Consider the following 25,553-nt stretch of genomic DNA (forward strand, 5'->3'; position numbering starts at 1 on the left):
ACACAGAAGGTGCAGTGGATGAAGGACAGAGTCTGGCCAAGGACTGAAACTGCCAGCTTGACCAGCTGCTGATGTGCAGGTGTTGTGGCTGCAGTAGAGCTGGAGAGAAGGAGGGACAATGCTGCAATATACCTAGATTTTTTTGTCAATCCAGAGTGACATGACAACTTGGTAATGCACTGGGGGGACCACAAGGCACGTCAGGAAATGGCAGGAGCCAGATGCTCTGCAGGGCCATGAGGGAGATGACACCAAAAGCGCCATTGCTCAAGTCCTCAGGGTGCTCAGGGTGAGCCAAAGCCCTTTTCACTAGGGCTAGTAGTGATAAGACAAGGGGGAATGGCTTTAAACTGAAATAGGGCAGGCTTAGATTAGAACTTTGGGAAAAGCTCTTTACTCTAGGGTTCTGAAGCACTGGTAGAGGTTGCCAAGATAAGCTGTGGATGCCCCATCCCTGGCAGTGTTCAAGGCAAGGTTGGATGGATCTCTGAGCAACCTGGTCTAGTGGAAGACGTCCCTGCCCATGGCAGAGGGATTGGAACAAAATGATCTTTAAGGTCTCCTTCCAACCCAAACCATTCTATGACTTTATGATTGTCAGACAGGTCCACAGTGATGAAGCAGAGCAGAGGCCAAGCTACGAAGGCAAATCAGTGGTTTAGGGTGACAATGAGCAGGGTGCAAGGCTGGACACTGGCATTTCCACAACACAGCTCAGAATGGCACCAATGGCCTGTGCTTTTCTGGAGCTGATGGGCAAAGCAGAGGAGACCTCAGCCAGGATTCCCACTGCTCTTTCACAATTACTGTTTTCTCAGTATCCTGGGAAAGCGCTCGTTTGTATGAAGTGAGTGCTGGCCAAGGAGCCTGGCAGCACAAACCCCTGGGTGTGCACAGGGCTTTGGCAACATGTGTGACTTGAAACCTTTCCAGCTTCTTCCTGGGATGGAAGGAACTGAGTGGTGTTGACTGTGTTCCCATACATCCCTGGGTTATTAAAGACCTCAGAGAATCTCCTGTCAGTGAGGTTTGAAACACCCACATGGCGGAGGCACTTGGTGTCCCTACCAGCACATGCTGTGACAATTGTGAAATATAGCTCAGCTTAAGGGGAGATCAGGCTAGCAATTAGGAGAGAAATCTATTGAGGGTTACTAAATGTGCAGAAAACCCAAGCAGCTGAAGAAATTCCCAAGCTGAAGGCAGAGGTTTGGGAGGATGCTCCAGGGAAGCATCCCATTTGCTTTTCCTGGCTTTCCCTCTCACTGTTTATCACAGCCACTGCTGGAGACAGGATACTGAGCTGGAGGAGACCTTGGTCTGACCCAGGACAGCTGCTTTGATGAACACACAAGTCGCACTAAAGGATCAATTTTATCCCTTTTAGACTAGGAGTGATTCAGACTCCCTGCATAGAAGAACCTCAGTGAAAGGCTTGGCCGAAAGTCATCTTCCTTCATTCATGACCCAAAGACCATTCCCTCAGAATCCTGTGGTTATGTAGGATCAGTCTCTCTCATAATGTTGTTTCCAGTCCTAATGCAAAAAAAAGATAATTAAAAAAAATTTGCAAAGTCCCTTTCTCTTCAAGAATTACAGATAAAAGTTTAAATATCTTATTTCTCAAATAATTGCAAAACTGGACAAGTAATTTGACTCCTGCTGTAAAAATCTCCTTGGAGGATGCATGTAGTAGTATTCTTCATAAAAACAATCCTTAGATATGTGAAAACTTATCCTTTGTTCAGACAAATGTTCTGGTTTGTTGCATAAGTCATTAAGTCAGATGATAATTTTTTTGCAGATACATTTTTCTATGCTGCTACATTATCTCCTGTATATGACAGGTAAATTCTAAACAGGCTTGGCCCTGTGAGTGATCTCAGAGTCCCTTTTGCTGTCTTTTATTGCTTTGCCTGATATGGCAGGTATCTGTGCCCAAATAAACAAACTTCATTAGGGACAAGCTAAACAAAACCTCTAAATATTCAAAATCTGTCTGCAAGTGGCCCAGCACAGCATGCCCCAGCTGGAGCTGTCTGCACCCAGTTGGCCAGAAGACATCAGAAGATATCTGCAAAACAGCTGGAAAAAAGAAATAGCACAAGCAGTCTCTCACAGCCACTCACAGGCCAGGGAAAAAAGTTAGGGGAAATGTAAGTATTAAGTGAACATTCAAAGCTTGGCCCAATTTCCATTTAATTGTAACTGAAAGTCCTTATTGTAGTACAGTGGAGGATGGCCTTGAATTTTATTTTCCCCAAACCTAGGATGGCTCTGTGATCTTTTGAGCACTACAATAAAGCTTAAATCCAAACATTTTCACTGCATTTGGGTTCTCTTTCAAAAACCAGGATTTAGAACTTAGATTAAGGTCAAAGCAAGTAGTGTAACCCCAGGTATTGGATAATTAAGCAATACATTTACTTTTGTTTCATTGATAATTCATCTATATGCAGGAGCGCGCACACATATACAAGGTAGCAGTGAACTTCATTTTTGTTGCCTACATCACATAGATTCTGTGATTATTTTAACAGCAGCATTTGTTTTTCCTTATTCCCATTGTTTAATTGGAACAAAAACAACCTACAGTCCCACTCACAAACAGCATAAATCTCCCAGTTCAGTAATCTGTTCAGTCAAATTGTGTTCGAGCACTGGGGCAGTATGAGAACTCAGGCAGTCCAGGAAGTGTTTGTAGAGATAAGAGATTTGCAGAGAGAGGAGGGGTGGGGGGTGAAGAGAGTGATTCCTGTGGGATTTTGGTTGCTCTGGGGCTCAGGGGCTGCAAAGAGGGCTGCAGGACCACACAGGCTTGGTCCCCTCGGAGGAGCTTGGGGTACCAGGGAGAGGCACTGAGCACCAGGCTGGAAAGGTTGGGTCCCGTGTGCGTGCCCAAATTCAGGCCTCAGGGGCTCCTGGCAGAGTCCTTCACCCGCAGGACTGGAGCGACATCCCATCAGGAATGAGGAACAGGCACTTGGGGAGACGTGAGCACCTTCCATGTACCCGGAAAGGTTGTGATGGGAGAGTTAAAGAAACGCAGAGTGCATTGCGTGGCTTACAAACAAAGGCCAAAGTCAACAAAAAGCAATAACTTATCCCTCAGAAGTCATCGATTTCCCCTATTCTCACACTAGAGTGCTGCAGCGTCAGGAATCTGTGTCCACAGCCAGCACCAGGAAATCCTGACTCCCGCGGTCCAAAGCTCAGCGGGACCATTAACTCCAGCAGATCAGCACACAGCTGGGAATGAGATATGTGGGAGCCTCATGTGGGCAGAAAGAGCCCTAGAGAAATGGAAGAGAATGGAAAAGGGCCTCAGGCTGTGTCCTCTGCTGCTTCCACACCGGGAGAGTGAGCCACGGCTTCAGAGGGCAATGGGCAGGGAGAAATGTGAAACACATCCAGGTGCTGAGAGTTTGAGTCCTGGTACATGGATTTTATGCAGTTGCACACAGCAGGAAAAACAGGGCTCTTTCTAAATTGCAAAAATAATCAAGGAATACCTGATATGAAATGCTTATTAACTAATTAAAGATGTATACAACCAGTTTCCAAATTAATTTGCTCTGGAAGGCTTGGAAACTCCTGGACATTGTTGAATCCCTTGTCAGAAGAGCACAGGAATAAAGTGACAGGGTCTGCCTTCCTATTTGCACACGGTGAGCAAGTAATTTAATTTAATGCAAGTAATACAGGAAGTTTCCTGAGCCCAGCCAGGGGACACATTGTGATCCTGGAAAGGAAGGTGTTGAAAAAGCACGAAAATTGAATAAATTACTGATTTCATAGCCACTGTAAAAGTTGTTGAGAACTAGGTAAACAAACTCATTTTCCCAGTAGCATTAATGCAGTGGGAAATGAAAGGATTAATTTGATTTAACTTGTGACAGAACGCTTATAAAATGTGCTAAGGGTTTATGCCTTGCAGATGGGGTATTTTTAAAACCATATCCCTTCTAGCTGTGTTGCCTTAGCTGTTCAAAGCTGAAAATTTCTAAAGACATTTCAGGGAATCTGGTTTAAATGCCCGCCTGGAGATGTGCAGCTGTCATACAAGTAAGTCTGCCTGAAGCCTTTCAGGAGTGAAGGCAGAAGTCAGTGTTGCCTAAATTATACAGATTAACAGAGAGGATTTGGAGATGAAATAAGAGTACCAAAGGGCAGTACAGAACCTCTAAGATGTCCTGGCTTCTTGATTTGTGTAACTAAACAAGACAAATGTAAAAGCAAGGTTTCCAGGTTTCCTGTTTAGACTTGGCAAATCTCTACTCAGATACAAAAATATGTAAAAGCCTCTACAAGATTTTGGAACAAGCAGCTATCAAACATAGTCCAGAAGACATAACTGAGGGACAATAAGGCTGGAAGCAAAAATTCACAACAGAAAATACAAGTTTAAAATGCAGGTGCTGTATCTGATTGACCAGGGACATAAGATTGAGTTATTAGAGATGAAGTCCTTAACTCAATGTACAGCTGCAGACAAGAGCTGCTTTTGAGGTGATAGCAACACACAGCACTTTCAAATTTAAAGAGACAGGTTTTTTAATTGATCAATTTAAGGTTCACCTTTAGCAATGCTTTCTCACAATAATTGGCTCTTTCATTTATATTTCTTACTGCTTTTCCAGTGCTTTCTCACAATAGTTGGCTCTTTCATTTATACAGCCAAAATGGAATTGCTGGGCACCAAAGACACCCTCACAAGGTTCACTGCCATCATCTCCTGGCTTCCTTTGGATCCCCCCATGGCTTTGACATAACAGCTTACAGAGCCATCTAGACACAGACAGGCACGATTTTACATCATGAGACAGAAAGGATGGTATGAAGCTTTTACTTGGACAGTTTATAGTAGACCCTCATCTCCTCCAAAGCAGCTGCCTGGACACAATGCAAATGCATGCGGATCTTTTAATCACACATCTGTGTTCTGCACATGGCCCAGCAGCAAAGCAGAGTGCTGGTGGTTTTACTCTGCCACCAGATTGTCCCAGGCTTTGCCAAGGAGCCAGATGTACTGGGGACTAGCAGGCATGGTGTCCCCTGCTGCTGCTCCCCTCTGCTGGCTGTGTGCAACAGGGCACCCAAGCCCTGCCCTTATCTTTACCCATTTCTCCTACTCCAATCAATTCAAGTTGGCACCCTATGTCCAAAGCTTCTCAGGTAAGTCCTGACAAAACCAGGATTCAGCTCCTCAGCTGAATTGCAGATACCTCTGCTGTCCTGATCCCCTCAGGTCACTGTCTGGGAGGTCTCCACTTCAGCACAGGGAGAGTTACAAGAAACACATGCCTAAGGTTCCATAGCCTGTGGCCTGCTGTGGCACAGCTGCTGACTTCCCACTGCTCATCCTGGATACTTTACCCTAGGTCCACCTTAGAGCTATTGGGGTTCTTTCCGGGATTTTTGCTGTGCTCACAGAGCAGCCAGCCTAGCTGTGCTTCCTTGCCACACCTGCAGAACAGGAAATGACCCAGCATCTCACGGAAGAAAGAGCAGAGGCCACTGTTTCTGCAGTGCATGGAGAGGATGAAGAGGACCAAACCCACAGCTCTCCCTCAGTGCTCTGAGTAAAACCAGAGCCTGGTGGCTGTGCCCAGCAGAACAACCCATGCCATTTTGTGTGGAAGAGCCTTCAGCCTGCCTATCCCCTCAGCAATGACCTGCTCCTACCCCATCTCCCAGCAAACTGCTGTGTTCATTGGCATGCTCCCCTGTTTATTTAGGTGTGACAGGTTTCTGTTGTTATTTGGATCAAACCTGCCTCATTATGTTCATTCCAAGCACTGCTTGTGTGCTGTTTTGTTGACATCTCCTAGGCATGCAGGGCACCAAGGAGATTAATAACATTTATCCAAATGTTTTTGCAGAGGTCGGTGAAAGAAAGAAATACTGGTTCTGACCTTGCAGACTTGAGATACAGATAAGAGGAATTCGGAATGTGAAGGGACTTAAGTCTTATTGCAGCCAAGGGAGAACATTACCATCCACAGGATTTCAAGCTGTTTTGTTTTTTTTTTCTGGAGGCTCAGTGCTGCTCCCTCTAATGCAGGACCTCAGGGCAGAACTGCTCTGTGCAGTTGGAGCCTACAAAGGAGGCTGGTTGAGCACTGCAGAAAAAGCCTCATGCAATGAGCCTCTTCAGAGTATCACCTCACCATTATCTTATCACACAGACTGTCCAGTTCTGTTCATCTTCAGTCTATGCTTTTCACCTGCAATAACCTGGGGAGTGATGCTGGGACGCTGACACACACAGCAATACTTTGGGATCTCTGTGTTCAGAAGCTTGCAGGAGGTATAGCAGGAGCAACCACAGCAGATTTTAACTCTCTGGAGCCAGAAAGTACATCATTTATGTGCTCCCAAAGAAGAACGTGTGCAGGCAGTCACAATAATGTAAGTTAAAAAAAAAAAAGTAACCTAACTTAGGAGAATAGAATTGAAACAGAGGAAGATGTACATGTAAGGCTTTGGGTGGGTTTCCAGTACCATCAGGACTTCCCAGGAGCTTCTGTATTTCAAGACTAAACTTTTAAAAGTGCAGTTACATGTACTGATGATTGGGTTCCTGACACACAAACACAGAGTGGGGCCCCATCCTCAAATATCAGCCCTTCCATTGGCTCTATTCCCAAATGACAAGGCAGGCCTCCAGCCTGCCTGACCCTGAGCATACATGGCACAGTGCTCACAGAACTGAGAGGCCTCTGACTGACCCCATGAAGGCCACCTTGGGGAGCTCCTGAGGACAAGGTCTGAGTTTTGCACAGCTGTGTGCCTGGTTCCAGGAGTGACCTGCTGCTGGGGATGTAGGAAGACTTGCTGCTTCCCTGCCTTTGCAGGCACAGCAGCCCTGTGACATCACATCTGTCCACCTAATGGCAAAGCCACCATCCCTGTAGAGTCATTTGTAGCTTCAGAGCCATGGAATTGCCACAATGTGTGCCACCAAGGCCATTTCCAAGCTATGACTCAGTTACAGACAAATTCCTTTTTCCTGACCCGCTTCCCATTTTCCCACTTCCCTCAAAGCCAAATTTTCCTCCTGCATTAGAACCGCAGAAAGTTTTCTTCCTGCTGCCAAAGTGGAATTCATTGTCTTTCACACTGCCATTCTGGCCCTTGACACCTTCTTGTGCATCCTGTTTTCCCCATTTAAAACCAGCCTCAGCATGCAGTAAATGTCCAGGTAAGAAATACCTGATTTCAAACATGTCACCCTGTGGGACAGCACCTGGGGTCCCTGCATCTGAATGATCTTTGTCCTTTTGGCCCTTGAGGCCGTGCTGGTTTTGCCAGAAACTGGCTGCAGTTTCTCAGCAGCTTCTGCCCAAGGTTCTTGTTCTTGGTTGCTTGGTTTGAGCATTTCATCTTCCAGCTGAGGAGGCACATCCTTGTCCTTACCACCCTCCAAGACTTGATTACTCATGTCCCTGACAACCTGATCTAATTAGATTGGCTTAGAATGGAGGCTGGATGAAGGGGTCTTTGAAAGTGCCTTTAAATTTAAATCACTCCTCAACTGTGGTCCCTGCAACAGGGACTCAAGAAGACTAGCAGTAAATCAAAGTGGATGATCAAGGATGAGGGCAAACATGCAGCAGAGGAGTGTGAGACACCCCTGAGGCCAGGAAAGCAAGGCTGAGAGGGCTGGCAGCTGGCAATGAAACCACCTGAGAAAGGCTCAGCAAGCCATTTGGTGCCAAGAAGGTTGAGGACAATCTATGATGGGGAGCCCTACAGTACCAGGCAGGAAGCTGATAAAGCAGTCTGAGCATTTGAAGAAATCACCTGAGCAGAACTGCAGTATTTGGGAAAAGAAATATAAAACTTTATCTTTAGTAAGGGCACTTAACATCATCAGGATGAGTCAAAAATTTAACACTGCGCTTATAAAGATCAGGGACCCCTTCTCTACTCTTCTTGGATGAAAACAAAACAGCCGTTCCATGGAGAAGAAAAAAAATAAAATGTATTGAACAGAGCACAGTCTGTGCCTACACAGCACCCCATTAATACAGGAAAAAAATTAGACAGGCATGGGTAAGGATTTAAATACAGTTGACTTAATTCTTTTATATTTTGACCAGCACATATTAAAAGTATTTGTTTCCTTTCCTTACTAAGTACAAACCCAGATCTACAATTATAAAGTCTAGAAGAGAAGGAAATATTAAGGTAAAGTAAGGTTCATGCTGGTTTTGGATGAAGAAAGGGTGCAAAGCCCATGAGTGACTTCATTACAAAAATAAAGATTAACAAAGGAATTTACCAACACATAGACAACAAGTGGAAGAGTGCACAGTTACACTTGCAGGGCCAGCTGGGCATGGGACATAGGGAGATTTAATGTGAAGGCTTTTTGTTTTCTTTCTAACAAGATATGATTCTACGAGTAGAAATCATGTTTATGATCCTTTTCATAAGCCTTTAAAGCCACTTCTTAGTGTTGGACACTAAGTGGGATCTTGGCAAAGCAACAAAGGAAGAAGCCTAAAAATCATTAAAATATGCCACAGAGTAAAACACATATACCTTGTGATAATTATTATCCAGAAAAGGGTGATTTCATCTTTGAGGGATATGAGTGAGGCCCAGTGATCTGCCCTCTCAGTGAGGGTAGGGAATGGAGAGCCACACAGCAGCAAACATCTGAGGACTACCAATGTATTAGAAACCACAGAAGAACCTAAGAATGGTCTGACAGGAATTAGAGCTTCTTCCCACAAAAAGGCTGTGGGATCAATATCCCAATTGAATGCATTTACACCAATTCATACAGCATGTGCAAAAAATAGGGGGAGCTGGAAGCCTGGGAGTGCTGGATATCTTGCAAGGAGGAAAACCTAAAGGTACAGAAAAGCCCACATGTGCTGAAAATTGAGCCAGCAGGGGAGAAGATTGGCTTGGCTGAACAGAGAGCTTTGGCTGACAGTCAGGGGAAAAAGGAGAGTTCATGTCTAGAAGAAGGGGCAGGTGACTCAGGAGGACTAAAAAGATAATTTCTTATTTCTCCCTGAAATTATGCAGGGAGAAAACCAGAAGGGCCAGAACCCAACTACAACTTAATCTGGCTACTGCTGTAAAAGGCAATAAAAAATGTTTCTATAAATACAACAGCAACAAAAAGAGGTCTAAGGAGAATTTATATCCATTACTGGACATGGTGGAAACATAGCAACATAGCAACAAAGGATAAGAGAGGCTGAGGTGCTTTATGCCTTCTTTGCCTCAGTCTGTAATAGTAACCCCAGTTGTTCTCGGGGTACACAGCCCTGTGAGCTGGAAGACAGGAATGGGGAGCAGAATGAAGCCCCCATGATCCAAAGGAAATAAATGGTCAGTGACCTGCTGCAGCACCTGGATGCACACAGGTCTGTGGGGCAGATGGGATGCACCCAAGGGCATGAGGGAGCTGGTGGAAGTGCTCACCAGACCTCTCCCATCATTTACCAGCAGCCCTGGCTCACCAGCGAGGCTCCAGCTGAGTGGAGCTTGGCAAAAACAGAGCCCCTCTACCAGCAGGGCCAAAAGAAAGAGCCAGGGAACTACAGGCCTGGCAGCCTGACCTCAGTGCTGTGGAAGGTCATGGGGCAGATGATCCCAAGTGCCATCATGGACACACACAGGAAACCAGGGGATCAGGCCCAGCCAGGATGGGTTTGTGAAAGGCAGGTCCTGCTTGACCCACCTGACCACCTCCTGTGACAAGGTGACCCACGTGGTGAGTGAGGGAAAAGCTGGGAATGTGTCTGCTTGGACTTCAGCCAAGCCTTTGACACCATCTCCCACAGCATCTCTTGGATAAATCTGGCTGCTCATGGCTACTCACTGTTCACTGGGTGAAAGCTGCTTGGATGGCCAGGCCCAGGGAGTGGTGGTGGATGGTGCTGCTGGTTGGTGGCTGGTCACCAGAGGTGTCCCCAGAGGTCAGTGCTGGCCCAGTCCTGTTTATCTTTATTGATGATCTGGGTGAGGGAATCAAGAGCACCCTCAGCCAGTTTGCAGATGGCACCAAGCTGGGTGTGAGTGCTGATCTGCTGGAGGGCAGGGGGGCTCTGCAGAGGGATCTGCACAGGCTGGATCCATGGGCCAGGGCCAATTGTGTGAAGTTCAACCAGGCCAAGTGCTGGGTCCTGTCCCAGGGTCACAACAACCTCCTGCAGCTCCAGGCTGGGACAGTGGCTGGAAAACTGCCCAGTGGGAAAGGCCCTGGGGGTGCTGGTCAGCAGTGGCTGAACATGAGCCAGGGTGTGCCCAGGTGGCCAAGAGGGCCAAGGACATCCTGAATGTATCAGCAATGGTGTGGCCAGCAGGACCAGGGCAGTGACTGCCCCTCTGTGCTGGGCACTGGTGAGGCCACACTGCAAGTGCTGTGTCCAGTTTTGAGCCCTTCACTGCAGGAGAGACATGGAGGTGCTCAAGTGAGTCCAGAGAAGGGCAGTGGAGCTGGAGAAGGGTCTGGAGCACAAGTCCTGTGAGGAGCAGCCGAGGGAGATGGGGGTGTTTATCCTGGACAAAAAGCAGCTTAGGAGGAACCTTGTAACTCTCTACAAATGACCTGAAAGGAGGATGTAGACAGGTGGGGGCTGGTCTCTTCTCCCAGGTAAATAAGCAAAAGAACAAAAGGAAATGGCCTCAATTTCTGTCAGGGTTTGTTTAGATCAGATATTAGGAAAAGGTTATTCTCTGATATGCTTGTCAAGCACTAGAACAGGCTGCCCAGGGAAGTGGTGGGGTCACTGTGTCTGGAGGAATTTAAAAGTTGTGTAGAAATGACACTTAGGGACATGGCTAAGTGGTGGAGTTGGCAGTGCCGGGCTAATGGTTGTACTTCATGATCTAAAGTCCTTTTCCAACCTAAATGATTCTGTGACTCTATGATTCTAAGCAACAGTCCCAAGCAGCAACTATCTACACTGACAGCTATATTAATTCATCTGAACTTGGATGGAGATAGGGACATCAGACCTTTAACTTCAATTCAAGTTACTTTCCAAAATCAACATTTGCCAAAGTCTTGTTGAAATGAGCAGGCACAGAGCCAGGATTGCACATTCATACCACTGTGTTCAGCTCCTATTGAAGCTAAAGCAAGATCTGCCATTAGCTGGAGTTGGGGTTTTTTTGCACACAGCTGATGTCTGGTGAGATTTGGGAATGGTATTTGAAACCTGATGACTCCGAATCCGGTTGATTTATTATATCATTAAGTTATGTTTTTCATGCTTTTGAGATCTAGCTATGATAGCTGACAAATCTGTTTTGCTTCCCCATTCCACATCCAGCTTTTAGACACCTAATTTTACTCTAGTATAATCACACTATTTATTAACTGAGACAGTCTCATGCTTGAAATTCATTCCGGACCTCAACCTTCCCAGAAAAGGCATGTGATGGACTGGTTTATTCAGCTATCAAACTGCATATACTGGGCCTGGGCTCCAAAATCAGGTACCTCGTCATTGCTGGGTACATGACAGCAGGGCCAGTCTTGTGGATGTCCAGCTGGCACGTGTTCCCACAGGTCTCTCCTATTCCAGCAGTTATCCAGACTGTGGGATTCTGGATTGTACCTTGGCAGTCTTTCTGCCTTGCCTGCTGACATCTCACCAGCCTTGTCAGAAGTTGTTTCAGGGAACATAAAGCAAGACTGCTTTGTCTGTCCACCCCCAAGGCCTGGCATAAGGCATCCCAGCCCTTCCAAAGCCTCTCGTGCTGCACACAGGGAACCACAATGTATTCTCCAGCACCTTGTGACCCACTGTACTTTCCACTGCTTTCACGGGATTATAAGGAGCTGAAGCTTCATTAAAAGCTCATAATTGAGCTTCATATTTCTTTGCTGTTTTCCTCAAGGGCTCACGCATTTCAATGTGTTTTGGTCACAGACTGTGAGGGACTGGAGTGAGAAAGAGGGCGGAGTGAGGTACTTTCCTCCTTTCCCAAAACTGCAGCCACATCAAAACATACCATATTTTTTATGGCAGAAATTGCATTTGTCACAACCCAGAAAAAATCCCTTTGCATGCTGCTGTTTCCCCTCATGGTAACACTGTTGAAAGCCTCTTCTCCACACTGTGCCTCTCTGTTTCACATTCCTCCTCTCTGAACAGCACCATGGGTCTATCCCAAATCACACCCCTTGGTCTCACCCCAGGTCTGTGGATTGCTCCAGCAGAGCAAATGGACTGTGCAGGTCAGGACAACTTGGTTGAGTGTCCCACTCCAGACTGCAGTGTTCATTCACAGATGCAAATGAGGGGGATGTCCCTGCACAGCTGATTTGCTTTGCCTCAGTTATTTTCTCTCACTCCTGAGTAAACAACCCATCCTGCTTCAAACAGTCACCTGTGAACCTGCGATCCTAGCTTTGCTTCTTTTATACCCTTGTTTTTCACTTTGTCTTTGGTTAGCAACTCCCCTCTGTATCATTCCAAGTAATGACTCCTCTCACATCTTTTATCTGTAAGTTTCACCGACTTTTTTGACTAGTTTAACCCCAGGTTGGGATGGTATGTTCTTTTCCTAATGCCCAGCATTTCTCTCACTGCTACTTTGTTAGTTGCCGTCCAGTGGATTCTCCATCCACAGAGATTCAGGCAGATGTATGGAATTAATATTCAGTGTTGGCAATAGCTCTGACCTAAGCAGATTGGATCTTTGGGTTACATAGGAGTCTCCACACCATTATTTCTATGATTCTTGCATGGCACAGCACCTGCAAGGGTGCTTTCTGTCACTCTGTGTTTGGGACCTCTGAACTATTTCATTGTATAGTCTGAATTAAAACCTTGTACAGAGTCTGCTTTATTAGGCCTACTTGTTCATGCTCAGAGCAAGACCTTCACAGGAACTAAAACGGTGTAGGATTTCAATGAAAAAGGATGTTCTACCAAAACTCAGCCTCACTGACAACCTGTCTGCCAGGGAATATATTTTACAACACTCCTCCATCACTTGATCACGCGATGCAAAGCTTCCAGCAGGCTGTGTCCTTTCCTGCCATCACATAGTTATTTTGTTGTTGGTTCCAGGCTGGAGAGCCAGTGGAATGCATTCTTGCAAAGCCTAATCTTAAAACCATTGAGATTTGTACAAAGTATTGGATCGGTCTTCTGCATCCTAATTCCAGAAATGGGCAGATGGCAGAGAGCAGAGCATATTCTAAGAGAACATATTGGAATGTCATAAGAAGCAATAATGAGTAAAATTTGTTTTCATAGTGAAACATTTAAAATGCATGACATGCACTGCACAATTACTCACATTCTTAAAATGAAATGGATAAATGTTTCCAGCAGGCATCATCTTCCAACAATTCTTTCAAGTTGATGCCAAAGGAAAAAAAAGTAAAAAAGCAGCTAGTAAAATTTCTGTACAGAACATACCAATATTGTCTCCAAAGCTATCAGACATGTTTTCATGAAGATTAAAGTCAGGTTAAGAGAGAGGCATCCAAAATATATTTTTTCTAAGGGTGGGGATAAGTCAGTGAATCACGTAGGACCACTGTTTCACGTAAGATATTCTGTTTCCATTAGAAAAGGACGGTGGATGAGTTTGAATTCCAAAGCATATTTATCTGTATTTACAATTCTAATTTAGCTTAAGCTAGGTTCAGATCTGACCAAATGTCCCACTAGATGTGACTCCCAAATGGACGAATGTTTGCAGAGGAGTGTAAACTCTGAATGGTCTCTCCTGTTAGTGTAGCTGGCAACACCAAAATCTGTCCACATCTAAACAAGGTGCTTCCATCCCAGGTTTGCAGAACCAAAACCAAAAAAAGCTGATTATCTACTTTCGGAATGCCTTTCATTTATGGTCACATCCTTCCTGCACACACAGCACTCAAAGGAATCCCACTGTCTAGTCAATGTCTCCCCATCTTTCAAGTTCCTTTATCATCTCTTCAGCTGCTATCTGTGCAACTCTTTCCAAGCAGTTTTAGAAAATACACTCCAATCTTTTCACTTTAAGAGGCTGGTGCTAACTTTACACTGAAATAATCTGTTGTTATTGCCCCACCCTTGCATCTGTCTGCTTCTCTGTCTAACCAAAATTTTATCATTTCTTGTCTATAAAATGCCCATCATGTGCCAGATGCTGACACAAATAAATAATAATGTTCTGTTTGCAGGCTGGGATCGTATCTAGGTTTTACAATAGAAAAAGACTTTAACTATTGCCCACTATTATTGATCCGTTTCTGAGCAGTGATTTCAGATGGCACCTTGGCAATATTGCAAATGCCTCAACCAGGACCCTTCAAAATGTGGGCCTGTGATTGCTGAAGTGGTGAGTCCAGGGCAACAATCAGCAGCCAAGATCATCCAAACAGTCCATCTAACAAAGCAGCTGTCCTGGATACACACACAGCTATGCAAAAGGGGGCAGGGAGATCCAGCCTCAGGACTAGGCAGGTCTTGGCAATGGGAGGAATTGCTGCAATTTCAACTCTTAGGTTCATGCATACAAAATGTTCACAGATTCTTTGTTATGCTCACTTTTCACAGCTTTTTCAAGGTCCTGCTTAAAGCTGGTAGTGTTCTTGCTTGTTTCAGCAGTTGTTTTTCCTCTCTCAGCTGCTCTATTACTTTATGTATTTTTCCAAGACACTTTCTTCTCCTTTTCTTTTACATGTTCTGAACTCTTACATGTTCTTAATTTGCTCCGTCCTCTCATCATTTGAGATATCAATCGTGGTTGCTACCTATTGTTTGCAGCAGTAACATATTGCTTGCCTACACTTGTAGTTGGACACAAGTAAATGCCATGGAATTTACCATCTTTGCTCCATCCACTGACCTTTTCCATCTCAAAGGCATGGACACTGACACGGCTGCAGATTAAAATTGCTTTGTCCTCCTTTTCTTCCCTTGAGAAAGCCCCTGTGGTGGGTACCAGCTGGTTGACAGCTTGCAGTGTGGATTGGGTGTGAGTGATCTGGACAGTGAGGTGTCTGGCTCTGTCACACACAAATGGATGCTGAAAACACCCACGTGTGTCACGCACAGAGCCTCATATCCTACACCAAATCCTATTTAGGAGAAATTAGTGGGTTAATACATTGCTGAGATCAGTAGTGAGAAGGTAGATATTGCCTGTGGTATTAAATCATGGTGAAACACATCATGCTATAAAATGTTGGGCTGGACAATGCACCAGCCTTATTAGACAATTATCAATGTGACTAATGATGTGCCAAAAGTAGCAGACTGAATGAGTGGTCTATAATTTTCCTTCAGCTTTTCTCTCCCTAAAAATGGTCTATAACATTTCTGCAGTGTTTTCTGGTGATTACTCATTGGGTATGCACTAAATTTCCAGGTAAGTAACTATCTGTGAAATGCTGTTTTTATGGCATGCCATTCAGCCGTGTACCTATGAGGTGTCAGAGCTGTAACACCTCCCTGACCTATGCTGTTCATGAAGAGCAATGCTCTGTGCTGCAGCATTTTGTCCCTAATTGCTCCCAGAAAGAGCAGCAAAATGTTTGAAATCAAGTGGCAATTGACAGTCTCTGCAGAAATCAAGAACTGCTACTTCATCCTTAAAAGACCCTAAGATAACTTCACAGATAAGATAACTTATAAGACATATAAAAAAAAGCTAAGAACTTTGTTTTCAGGCACTTAGGGCCAATGTGTTTCAGACCTCTTTGTCTTCTTCTGCATTCTTAACGCTCTTAACTCTTCTTTCCTGAATATTTTCTCCTTTACACAGTCCAAAATTCTTCAGACAGGGATTGTCTCTTTTTTCATGTAAGGAATGTACCTACTGTGCCCTCAGTTCTCCAGCCCAAGGCCTCTAAACATAAAGAAATAAAAATATTATTACTTAGGATAATAGAATAATGAATTGTCCTCAGAAACCTCATTAATTCCATGTGCCCCACTGTGTGTCCTGTTTTTGTCCCCTCCTTTTGACCGATGACTGGGCATATGAAAGAAGATGCTTGATTCAGGGTTACCCTGCAGAGCCTGGTTTGCTATTCTAACCAAGTTCTGGGAATAACAGCACATTTTTCATCTTGGAGAAACAAGATACAATAATAAAGAATATTAATCAAAAATTGTATTGTGTTCTCATCTTTGGTGAGCCTGAAACTATTTTCCACACTAAAAGAAAATAAATAATTAATAAAGAAAGCTCTTTTGTGAAGGAACACAAGCTGAAAAACATCCTATAAAGTTACAAAGTAAAATGCAGTGTGTTTTTATAGTGGCCTATGAAATGCTTATAAATATTGTTTATTTTCAGTACCATGGACCTCTGAACATGCAATAGATGACAATTAAGTATCTGATTCATTTTTGTAGATATTTTTCTCTACAGAACCTGGTTGCGTATTTATTGAAGCATGCCACATGCCAATTCTTCTCTGTTTGTCATAGTAACTACAGCCAAATGCCATCTCAGCTGAAAAAAGTGTCCTACAAAGACTGGAATGTATCATTCAACTCAAAAAAATAAGGGATTGTAATGCCAGTGTGTTCACTGTTTTTGAAAGGAAAAGCATCATGTTTTAAAGCATTCAATATATGCAGGAAGCATACTTCAGGATGCCTCTCCTGGTGTTTTTCTTCCCTTACTGCACTGCAGACAACCCCATGTTGTTATTTCCCCCTTTTTCCATATCCTAAGTGTAGTTTCCCCGCTCGTGGGAAAAATGTTTTGTCCTGTGCAGTGTGTAGTAATTTCCTCTGAAATGCCCTCTCACTGGAGAAAAAGAGCCTGTGTCTGCCTGGCAGCACAAAAAAGTCCCATTTTCCAGTGGTCCTGCAGAGCTCACAGGGTGCTGCTTGGTTCAGAGACCATTCACCCAGGAGGAAAACTCATCATGGGAAGGTAGCATCCAGGTTGTCTCAGGGAGGAGCCCTCATGTCCTACCCCAGCCAGAGGGAAACCTGCAAGTTTGGATGTTATAATGCCCTGGTTACACAGCTCTGGTTCAACTACTGGTCTCTGCATGAGACAGTATATAAATACACACATGAATTAGAAATTCTTACTAGTATGACTCTGACTTGCAGGAAGGCTGAGCCCCACACCAGCCCAAATAATCAGACATTTTAGCCCTTGTCTTTAAGAACATTTAAAAGCCTAACTCTGGAGCTGGTGGTGATTCATCTTTTGATACATTCAGAACCTACTCATTGAGCAAGCTTAGATGGGCACAGATGAGTTAGGTTATTTATCTGACCTCCCAAAAAGCAAGAGCATTCTCCAGGGTTTTACAGCACATTATAGTGAACATTTACATAAAAGATTTTAACAGCTATACAAAATTCAGGGACATGGGTTATCATCTCCTAAACCTCAGGTTTTAGCATCATGTATCTAGGTTATTTGGCAGAGGCTGCAAGGAAAAGGGTTTTGCTTTGCACGATGCATTTCTGACATATTTTGTAAATAGGTTCTTAACAGTTCATTTAATTCTGTGGAATTCCCTAATTTCCTGCTTTTATTAGTTGTTTACTGCAGGACAGAGGCTCATGGAGTGAAGGGATTCAGCTACAATCCCTGCTCTTCACCTGGGCTGTTCTGGCCTCAGCCTTGGCCGAACTTTTACTTGGAGGGTGGGAGTGACCCTTAAGGTGAAATGGCAGACTAATTGAAATAGAAATAGTGCTACAAAATAAAAAGTAATTGTAAACTCAGGTGGAATGTGTAGATGGTATCAGATTTATCAAAATACCTAAGCCTTTACATTAACAACAAAAATGAGTATCAAGTGGTCTGCCATGGGATTGCTATTGAATTGTCTTTTGGAGGACTTGGTGGCTTTCTCAGGATGTCTCCTCAAAGCTGATCTGTGTCTCAAGGCTCTCAGGGTGGCTCTGAGCCCCCTCACACAAGTTCCAGCTGGCCACTGAGCTGTGTGGGCTGGAAGCCCCTCGGTGACCATGGGCACAGGGCAGAGCTCTGGGGCTTGAACGACTGAAAAGGGCAGAGGGCTCCTTGTTCAGGTGGTGATTATCCCTACTGGAGCAACAATTACACTGCAGCAGAACTGAGGAAAGGGATCACTGGAGGGTGGTTTGCGCTGTGAGTTTCACTGCTCGGGTGTCGCCACAATTCTCTTCGCAGAGAAAAGCAAGGCACAACTTCCCAAAAAATTTCTGGGATTCATGTTCTCTGAACCTCAGGAAAAGGAAAAACAATTCTTATCTCATTTGCTGCACCTGTGTTTGTTCACAAGTGGAATGCACTGTGGAAGATTGTTTACCTGAAGGGAATTGATAATTGGATTCTGGTGTGAGTGTTTTGATTCACTGACCAATTGAATCCAGGTGTGTGTGTCAGGACTGTCACTGATAGATGCTGTGCAGGGGAGTGCTTGGCAGATTCAGTTTAGATGTAATGTAATATAATGTAATATAGTGTAGAATAATGTAGCATAATAAAGTAATTAATTAGCCTTCTGGTAAGATGGAGTCCTCCTCATCATTTCTCCCTGCCACAGGGGTTGTCCTGTTCGGATATTCGAGCTGGCAAGGAGAAGAGCAGAGGTGCAGCCTTGAAGGGTGAGCGAGCCCTGCACTGACCCAAGACTGCAGGCAGTGCAGTTACAGCCAGATACACAAGAGCTGTGCTAGTGCAACATCACACATCCAGTAAAATTCACACCATCTAACTGAGCTTGGACTGAGGGAGGTGCCAGAACAAGATCTGTAAGGCTCTCACCTTCAACTGTAGCTAAGAAGCAGCTTCCTCTTCCACAACCTGAGCAGTAGCTCTCCATCTGTGCTATCTTGCTATTTGGCAGGAACTCTTAGGAAAAAATAGAACACAAACACTCCAACAACACAGAACAACATACTTCCTGGCAGATCCCTTCTTAACCAGACATGTCTAGGTCTGCAACAGTGGGTCCTCTGTGGGGCCAGTGGACATTTTGAAGAGTTGGAGCATGCACCTGGAGCAGCCCCAGCCTGCTTGCTGCATTAGCAGAGATTCAATCCGTCATCACTTGGAAATAACAACAATGGAGAAGTGGCTGGAAGCACAGGTGCAGAGTGAGGGCTGACAGGAACTTCCACCACAGTCATAAATCTGGGGGGAGAAGCAGATGCTCACCCTATCCCCAAAACTGATTTTCCCTAATGTGAATCAAGCCAGGCTTGAGTTGCCCACAGACAGGTTACCTGGTGGGAGCTGCCTGGCACACTGACAGAGATGACAGGGAAAGTAGTGTGAAGATGCAATTTTCCAGAAAACCTCTTGTGCTTCTAAATTCTCCTCCCAAATACCATTCCTTTGTCTCTACTTCTTCTGCACTCCCTCTTTCCACCTCTTTATTGGCAGGAGGTACTGAAGTGGGAACAGCAGAAGGAGTTGGTGGAAGAGCTGTGGCCTGACCTTCCCTACAGGAAGGTGTCCCACCAAAATGATTGTTCACCTACTGCTCTTTTCCTCTTTTCATAAATTTGAAGACATGAACAAAGACCCTTCTCCACTCACCATCATTCAGCAGGAAAGAGAAAGGATGGGAAAGGAAAACAAGCCGATCACTGCACACATAATTTGAAATTTATTTGCACTGTTTAGAGGATTTGGGGGATTTGAAGGCCACCAGTCTCTGCATCTCTGCATGCTTTGGGATCACAGCCACACAAGAGGGCAGCTCCCCCTGCTCAGGGCACAGTGTCACTGCTGCATCAGCTGCACGTGTCAGTGCACCTGCAAGGTGTCTGCAAACCCAGGCGAGGTGTGGCAATGGTGCCAGGGTCTCTGCACTGGCAGGCTGCTGGACTACATTAGCCAGGATTGCTGTGCATGCATTGCTAATCTCATCTAAGTCTCATCTGCCCCTCTCCAGGCAAATGTAGCAGCCTGTGCAAGAGCAGGTGGTGGAGGGTGCATTGAAACACGTCTTAGTTTTCTGGTTTCTTCTTGGCTCATCGAGACAGATCTGGCTGGAGCATTCAGATTTTGGCCACAAAGTTTGGGCCTTGCCCTGTGCAGACTTGAGAAGTGCAAAATGTGCACACCTATGTGTCAGAGTTCAAAAGGGCTTCTGCATTCCCTGAGCCAAACACAACCTGACAGCCTGGTCCCCAGGGAGAATCAAAGATACTGAAGCCTGAGCTCAGGAATAAAAGGAAATTAGACCTGTCTGTGTTTCTTTAATGGGAATGCAATGCAATTTCAGTGCATTAACTCTAATCCTATCTGCAAGGCAATGTTACTCACACTCACACACTAAGGAGAGCCAAGAAAGTGCTCTCAGCAGCAGCAATGTGAGTCTGAAGTTTAGTATTTACATTCTTCTGACAACTCAGATTACTCAGTATATCACTTAATGTCCCTGTGGTCCAATGATGACTCTCTTAACTGTGTTAGCATGTTTATGGAAACAAAGTACATTTTGTTGCATGTTAGTATATGTGAAGTATTTCACGTGCTGAGCCTTAAAATTAGACAAAGCACAGTATCAATCACCAAACAGCTATAGTCTCTCAGTAATTTATGTTAAATAAGAAGAATAAAACCATGTTTTGAAGACAGTTTGGTAGACTGTGAAAGGCATATCAAAGGAAAGACAGCATTCGGCACTTCTGGCCCCTATCACTGAGTTATTCTCTCATACATTTAACACTAGTATTTTCTAAATAATTGGCATGTGCCACATAGCCAGTTATCTCCACATCAGACAGGCACAACACAGCCACTACTTCAGAAAGCATAAAATTTTATTATGTAAATGTGAGCCAAAGAAAGGTGTTTGAATAAGCTTAACTTCTGATTAGGTCTCAGATTCCAAAATAAAAATCCATCTTGAGCCTCTTCAGCTAGGAGAAAAAACAATTAACACAGTTTGGACACAGTTAAAGTTCAGTGTAACCTTTCCTAAGGAAAACTGAAAGCCACTAGAACAGCATTGCAGACAACCTTGTACCCTTGCAGACATTTTTCCAAAGGGCCTGGTTTACTGTGCCCAAAGCAGCCCTGAAGTCCAGAGAAAATAAAGTAACAACCCACGTGAGACACCATCAGTCACTGCCTCCAGAAGATTCATGCAGCCCCTAGAGATTACGCTAAAAACTGCTGCAACTGAGAAAACAAGGTCATGTTTCAAGAGTGTTTGACTGGAATAGCTGATCAGACACTGGCTTTGGCCTTTCCCCGAGGAACTGCAGCAGATTTTTTTGGTTTTTGTTTATGTAAAGCAATAGGCTGAAATAGGACCTATTTTCAAAGAGAGTAATATAACACTTGTTGCCAGAAGATGAACAAACATCTCTGATCACTGAGGAGCTGCTGCAGTAGTGCAGGGTAGGTAGTGAGGAGCTGGGTATGTCCAATGCAGCACTCCTGTGTGCTGACTTTGCTGATTTATATTGAGGGATAATATTATGAGCAGCATCAGCAGGAAATCAAGCAGTTGAAGATTCATTTTTAGCAATGGGAAAATCTCTGATCCCATCAGTTTTTACTTTGGAACAAATTAAGAGAACTAATTGCCTTTCTTTGCAGAGCAATAAGTAGGATAAATCATTCCGTTGGGATACACACTCCAGACACAAGAAGCTGCCTAAACTATTCCTGATTCCTGCTTGCAATGATGAACCAGATTTAAGTAGCCCATATCTAGGGCTCAAAAAAGGCAACATGAGTCAGTTACTTCAGCAAAGCTAATAGCAAATGAGGGCTGTGATTTTCAAACCAGACTGTGAACTGGATGCTGGTTTCCCAGTGAGCACCAGAAGGATTTGGATGAAAAGGATGATGTGATAAGAGAGATGGAGATTAGCATTTAAACTCTGTGTATTATCTGACCTAAGGACCCCCCTTTTAAAACAGGGTAGGTGGTGTTATGTGGTTCATATTACACCAAAGTAATCTTCCTGAAAAAGTTGTTTTCTTTCTCATCCCCACTTGAGCCCAAGAGACGTTCTGACACACACAAGATGTGCTGGAGGTCACTTACCTACTGTGCAGAAGAGGAAGTAAAAGAGAGCACTCAGTTCTTTCTATGTGGTTTTTTTTTTTTTTTAATATATGTCATGTGCATAAATACATGACAAAAGATTGTGAGATGTCCAGATACACATTTTCATGGGGTGCAACAGAGCTTTAGTCAGATATAAACAGTCCTGAGACTTTATTTCCAGGTTACCTCATTCCTTCCAAAGGACTTCAGTCCCTTAACTATTCAAAATATGCTAGGATAAACCAGATTTTACCTCTCATTCATATTCTTTAAACTGATTGAGTGTCAGGGTGTAGTTTTAAAAACCAGATTGAGCTGAACTATGCCTACACCATCACCAGAAAGAGTGAGCTCACTCTTCACCCAATGCCCTGCTCCAAGTTCCTGCTCTTTCCTCTCAGCCTCCACGGCCATACAGAGAGGAAGATGTGCACTGAAATACGTGAATACTAACCCATCCCACCCCAAAACCCACAAAAATAATCACCTGAAGCTGATCTTAAGGCATTGTCCTGTATTTGTCCCTGGGTCACCCCTACAGCCCGGGAGCCCCTGTTGATCCTGTGACAGCAGGGACGCGGCGCTGCGGGACCAGCACTCCCAGAGACCAGGACACACAACACACTGGGGATGAAGATGGATGGGAATATTTATCACACCAGACTCGGAGAGCTGAGAAAAGAAAGAATGAGAGATCGAGATGCAAACTGAGAGCAAGAACAGGTGAGGACAGGAACACAAAATAAAGGGAAATAACCTGCCCTGAGGACGCAGCAGGGAGCTATGCACTACATGCACAGAAATCCAGCTTCTGTGCTGGATGCACAAGAAGCAGAAGTGGAGAAAAGCAGTCAGCATAACTCCTCACAACAGAAGAGGTGAGGAAGAGCCAGAAAAAGCCATTTGCAGCAGATACAATTTACTAGTTAATAAAAGAAATGAGGATGTGCTAAATATTGATTAATGCACTCTATACCTGTTAAATTTTTTATAGGCAGAGGATGATATTCTCTGTGCTTCCTCAAAAGAATACACTGAAACATACTAAGCAAGGATTAGTGCTCAAATTTTTAGTTTTGTCCAGAAGAAAAGATGCTCCTGGGTATTTTGCTAATTAAGATTATGACCTGACTGAGCCAATAAGATTGAAATTAACAGCATTTTTGTCATTGAATACTCCTCGTTGTTTGCTTTTGCTTTTGAATACTGATGGCCAAAAAAACCTTTTAAAGAAATACAGGAATATAAATAAAGTGGTGCTGAAAGGAGAGGTTCTACCTCCAGGTTGATTGATTTTAGGAAAGAAGAGAATATAATTTGTATTATTAAGAGATAAAAAAGATACTGCCACTTAGACTAAATTCTTTCTCCTTTTCCCTTAATTCATATTCACCATTTGGGACAAGTAACATCATAGTTAAGAAAAAAGTTACTCAACACACTCAAGAGTGAAAGGTGTTGCCAGACCATGGAAAACAGAGGTAGCAGAACAGTTGTAGAAAGCCTGAAAAAAAAAATTAAAAAAAGGTCTCTGCTAGGCCTTGGAAGAAAGATTTTTTGTGAGTTTATTTCCCCCATGAACAGACTTGTTTGTACCATTTGTGTGATTCTGTGAAGAAAGAGCACATACTGTATGTTCAGTAACATTCAAATCTGGAAGAGAATTGACTGTGCCATTGTCACACTAAGTGTGTGTTTCCTAAAAAAACATTTATCATTTTTTAAGATGTTACAAGGCCTCCTTATCTTGCATTTTATTAATGCAATCACTTATTCCCAAATCAGAATATATTATTTCATTCCTTTGGGTTTTCCCCCCCTCTGGCTACATCAAGAAAGTGCATTAATAGCAATATAAGTGTAGTCTGTAGGATTCCAAGTGGGAACATAGAAAATCATAATGGATTAGAAACTTACACCTAAATGCTTGCTTTTCCCAGTGACACTCAAGGACCCAGGGTATTTAATGAGGTATTTTGCATAACTGAAGAGAGGAAGTAAGTGCTCTAAAAATGGATACAAGAGATCCACATGGACCAGGTGGATAGAACAAGAAATAACTTATTGAGAAAACATATAAGAAAAATCACAAATTAGAGATGATTCTACAGGTTCTGTGGATCAGCTCTGCACAGGAAGCAGACTAAAAGGATTCAGGCAGACTTGGAAAAATGAAAAAGAAATTTAACTTGAAACCGACTCTAAGGAAAGTCAAGTGCCACAGAAAGGCACATGTGTATCTAAACATTATTCTATCTACATGTTTAAGATAGATTTTGATACTTGTTCGGTAATATTTTTTAAGAATGAACTAAGAAATTGCTCTCTAGATACAGCCACTTTTTATCAGTCATATGTTGCTTAATTTGCAGATCTTCCAAAAATAAGAAAAATATTTTTAAAAGCTGAAATAAAATATTTTTGAATTATATTTCAATAAGCTAAGAAAAGATACCCCGGGGCCAAATTAATCTCTGTTGCCATCACACTGACCACAACAGAATCACATTTGGAAACTTCTGCTTTAGCCTTGCCAGCCATGTATCCACATCTTGCAAAACTAGGAACTAATCCAACAGGACACATTTCTGGTTCTATTCACTATCCTGAAAGTTCACTTGCTGTCATAGCCACTCAGAAGGAAACTTTGCCTTTCAGTTCTGTCACTGCATGGGTCAGAACTGCCAGTTATCAGAAGGGCAACAAGAGCTGGGGCAGGGTGTGGAGCAGAGGCCCTGTGAGGAGCAGCTGAGGGAGCTGGGGGTGTTTAGCCTGGAGAAGAGGAGGCTCAGGGGAGACCTGATCACTCTCTGATCACTCTCTGCCTGACAGGAGGGTGCAGCCAGGTGGGGATCGACCTGTTCTCCCAGGGAACGAGTGACAGGACAAGGGGAGATGGCCTTGAGTTGCACCCGGGGAGGTTTCGTCTGGACATCAGGAAAAGTTTCTCCACAGAAAGAGTTGCCAAGCACTGGAACAGGCTGCCCTCAGAAATGGTTGAGTCACCATCCCTGGAGATATTTAAAAGACATGCAGATAAGGAACTTAGGGACAGGATTTAGCGGTGGGTTTGGCAGCACTGGATTAATGGTTGGAGTCAGAGGTTTTTTCCAGCCTTAACAATTCTGTGATTCTTACACATGAGGACCATGTCTCTCTGCTTCATTAATTAGTGAAAATGTGAGACAGGATCTGTAAGAGTCCTGACTCTGTTATAAAACTGCCCTTGAGTCAGACCAATGGTTCATTTCATCCACTTTTACATATCTGGCAGTAGCAAATGAGACACATGGCCTCACGAGAATGGTACTTCCTGGTGTCCATTCCCCTGTCCTTTCCCAGTGTCCAGAACCAGGGATGTTAGTGGCTACATTTCTCCTTGGTTTCTTCCTGATCCCTTTATGCACATGCCTTTGTCACATCCTTTGAACCTGCCCCCACCATCCCCTGTTACAATAGGATCCCAAAGTGTTTTCCTTTTCCTAAAACTGTTTCCAACTAGCTTCCTCCAGTGCCACCTACTTCTTGTGTTGTGGGAGTTGTGAGAACAGCAACCCTCCATTTAATTTATCCACCACCTTCTGTGTTTCCTAAA

General features: G+C 44.0%; 1 long non-coding RNA gene across 1 annotated transcript in view; it reads right to left on the reverse strand.

Moving 5' to 3' along the window:
- LOC143692029 (uncharacterized) overlaps positions 1–25,553 on the reverse strand; it is a 54,409-nt gene that overhangs the window by 23,718 nt on the left and 5,138 nt on the right. The window lies entirely within an intron of this gene.

The sequence above is a fragment of the Agelaius phoeniceus genome, chromosome Z (genome assembly GCF_051311805.1).
Source record: "Agelaius phoeniceus isolate bAgePho1 chromosome Z, bAgePho1.hap1, whole genome shotgun sequence".
NCBI lineage: Eukaryota > Metazoa > Chordata > Aves > Passeriformes > Icteridae > Agelaius > Agelaius phoeniceus.